At 53.8% G+C, this 2,658-nt stretch overlaps 1 long non-coding RNA gene across 1 annotated transcript in view; it reads left to right on the top strand.

Moving 5' to 3' along the window:
- The window catches only part of LOC107185224, a 6,615-nt gene that overhangs the window by 3,531 nt on the left and 426 nt on the right, over positions 1-2,658 (top strand). The gene's annotated exons all lie outside the window — the stretch shown is intronic.

Below are 2,658 nucleotides of genomic sequence, written 5' to 3'. Positions count from 1 at the left end.
GCGCCCCCCCCCCCCCAACTCTCCAGCTCTCTCTCTGATGCCAGTGGGTAGCTGCTCACTGTCCCAAACCTGCCTTGGACTGGCATACCTCTGCTCAAGCTGGTGCCTCTGCCAGGAATGTCCTCTGCCTTGTCCACCTGTCCTAAACACACATCTGTCCAGTCTCTCTCCTGCTTAAAGCCCTCCCTCACAACAAGGTCTGAGGGGCTTAGCCCAGCCCTGGCCACCTTTCCCCCACCCCCTTGCCAGCCCTCTCCCCCCTTGTCATGCAGGTCCCGGGGTTGCACAGGTGGACACCCCCTGCCCAGCCTGCTGGGGGACTCACATTAGATGCTCTGGGTGTACACCTAGCGATGTGTCCGACATTCAGTAGAAACTTGCACGTGTTCCCCCCGCCCCACCTCAGCCAGCCTTCCCTACATCTGACACACAGTAGGGATACACCAGGACCAAGGTAATCAACCGAACCATTCAGTTATTTCAGACCAGCCAGAGAAGGATGCAGACATTAGGCAGTGGCTGTGCAGCTCAGATTAAAGATGCAGGGCAGAGCCTTCCCCTCTCTGGGCCTGCTACCCCTCCAACGTGAGGGGTGGTTCCTGTCTGGCCAGGGGCCTGGTAAATGGCCGAGAAGATGCTCTGTGGCAGCTTTGGGACCCTAAGCAAGCCACCCTCTTCCACATCCTTTCTGACCAGGGTCAGGCTTTGGAAAGCCTGAACTCGGCAATGGATTGACGAGGAGGAGGGGGAGTCAATGACAAGAGGCACTTTTTGATGTTTTTTTGAGGAGGAGGAGGAGGAGAAGGAGAAGGAGAAGGGTGTAATGGGCAGATTCCTGGGCCAGGGGTGTTTCACCCCGTTTTACAGACGAGGAAAACTGATGCCCAGAGAGCCGATGCCCACCATTGCAGCTCAGTTCCCCTTCCCGTTTTCCCATCCACGTGGCCTGGAGCAAAGTGCTTCCCTCCTAGTACCCTGGCTTCTTCCTCTAGGAAATGGGGTGGACACTCTTCCCTGCTCCCCGGAGCTCTGATGAGAATGCCAGTGGGTACAGAAGAGCTTGGTAAACTGTCAGCAGCGCTAGATAGTTGTGTGGGTGTGTCTTTAAAATGATTCCGATGATCATGCCTTCATTTATTCATTCTGTCATGCAACTCACTTTATTAATAAAACCTCTGGGCCGGAACAGCTAGGGGACTGATGAGCTGGACCTCAGAGTCAGGCAGTTTAGAGTGGGAGTCTGAGCTCTCTGCTTCCTTGCTGTGTGACCTTGGCCAAGTCATCCCACCTTTTTGAACTTCAGTTTCCTCCATGGTAAAATGTGGGGGATGAGAGCACCTGCTTTTCAGTTAGTGTGCCTGGCCCAGGGCAGCCTCCTTGCTGTTATTGTTTTGAGGTCTTTCTGAGAAAGAACCCCCAGGCACCTGGAGCATTCTGGGAGAACTCCAGGCAGGAAGTGCTGCTTATATGGGGCTGCGAGGGATGGGTTGGGGGAAGGGCAGCTTGACGTCTGCAGGTGGTGGGAGCAGGAGAGCTGTTAGGCAGGGGCTGCCCCAGCCACCCCAGAGGACTGTTCTGGTGCCCAGGCAGCCAGGCCCACACCCAGACCCCCGGAGGCTGGAAGTGAGAGGCCAGGGTTTTGCATACAGGTATCGAGTTACTGGCATGTGGCTATTGGCTCAACTGAGACTGGGGTTTACAAAGCAAATTACAAGAGGAACCAACTTGTGCAAATCTGATTTCTGGTCTTGACTCTGACACCCTAGCCCTGTGGTCTTGAGCAGCTCTCTTCCCTTCTCTCCAGGCCTCAGTTTCCTCACCTGTAATTTGGGGTTATAATACCTTCTTCTTACGTAAAGATCACAAGAGATAACTCACATAAAACATCTTTCTTAAAGGGTTGAGATTAGATTTAATCTTTTTGAGGGTTTTCTCCTGAAATCCTCTGTCTGCAACTCCAGTAGGGGCTTCTCAGGCTTGTAGGACCAGGAAAAGAGGTTGAAGACACTTCCTTTTGGCCTTGCCTATCAAAATAAGTTCATTTAAGCAATGAGATCACTTAGGTATTTAGTTAGTAATTTCTGTTAAATAAGAGAAATGGGGTAGGAAGCAAGACAATGGAACCCCTCTGCCCAGCATGGTCCCTATACGGCACTTCTTACTCCCAGGCCACAGGAAGACTGTTAGCTTTGAAGGCCCATCCGCATACCTCCCTGGTTGAAAGGCCTTCTGACCGCGCAGGCCTGCCATGGGACTGGGAGGCCAGAGCCACCAGACAGTCACTTCTACTGAAGAGCCCCAGGGCGCGAGCCTCAGGCCCCCTCCGCCCCTCCTGTGCACAGTGACCTGACACCTTCTGGTAAAGGGCTGCCCACAGCCATGCTTGTATCTCAAAGGCCACTTTCCAGAGGTACAGTTTCTTGGGTCAAAGTCCAATAACCATTTGGGTCCTTGTAAGTTGTCCGCCAAGTTGCCTCTCAGAAAGACTTACCTGCTGACTCAGGGTGCCCTGTGTTGTGATGGGGGCGTCTGCATTAGAGGGCCCATGGGTCATAGGAGCAGGGATGAGGGACGGCCCGTTGCCTCTGCTGTGGCCATTGACACAGTTGCCCAGGACTCCTGTTTGCCTTTGAAGCAGGGATGGTGGGGGTGGGGGTG

The sequence above is a fragment of the Myotis davidii genome, unplaced genomic scaffold, assembly GCF_000327345.1.
Source record: "Myotis davidii unplaced genomic scaffold, ASM32734v1 scaffold88, whole genome shotgun sequence".
In the NCBI taxonomy this organism is placed as follows: domain Eukaryota; kingdom Metazoa; phylum Chordata; class Mammalia; order Chiroptera; family Vespertilionidae; genus Myotis; species Myotis davidii.
Note: the sequence above shows the minus strand (reverse complement) of the source record. Positions and strands in the feature narration are given on the sequence as shown.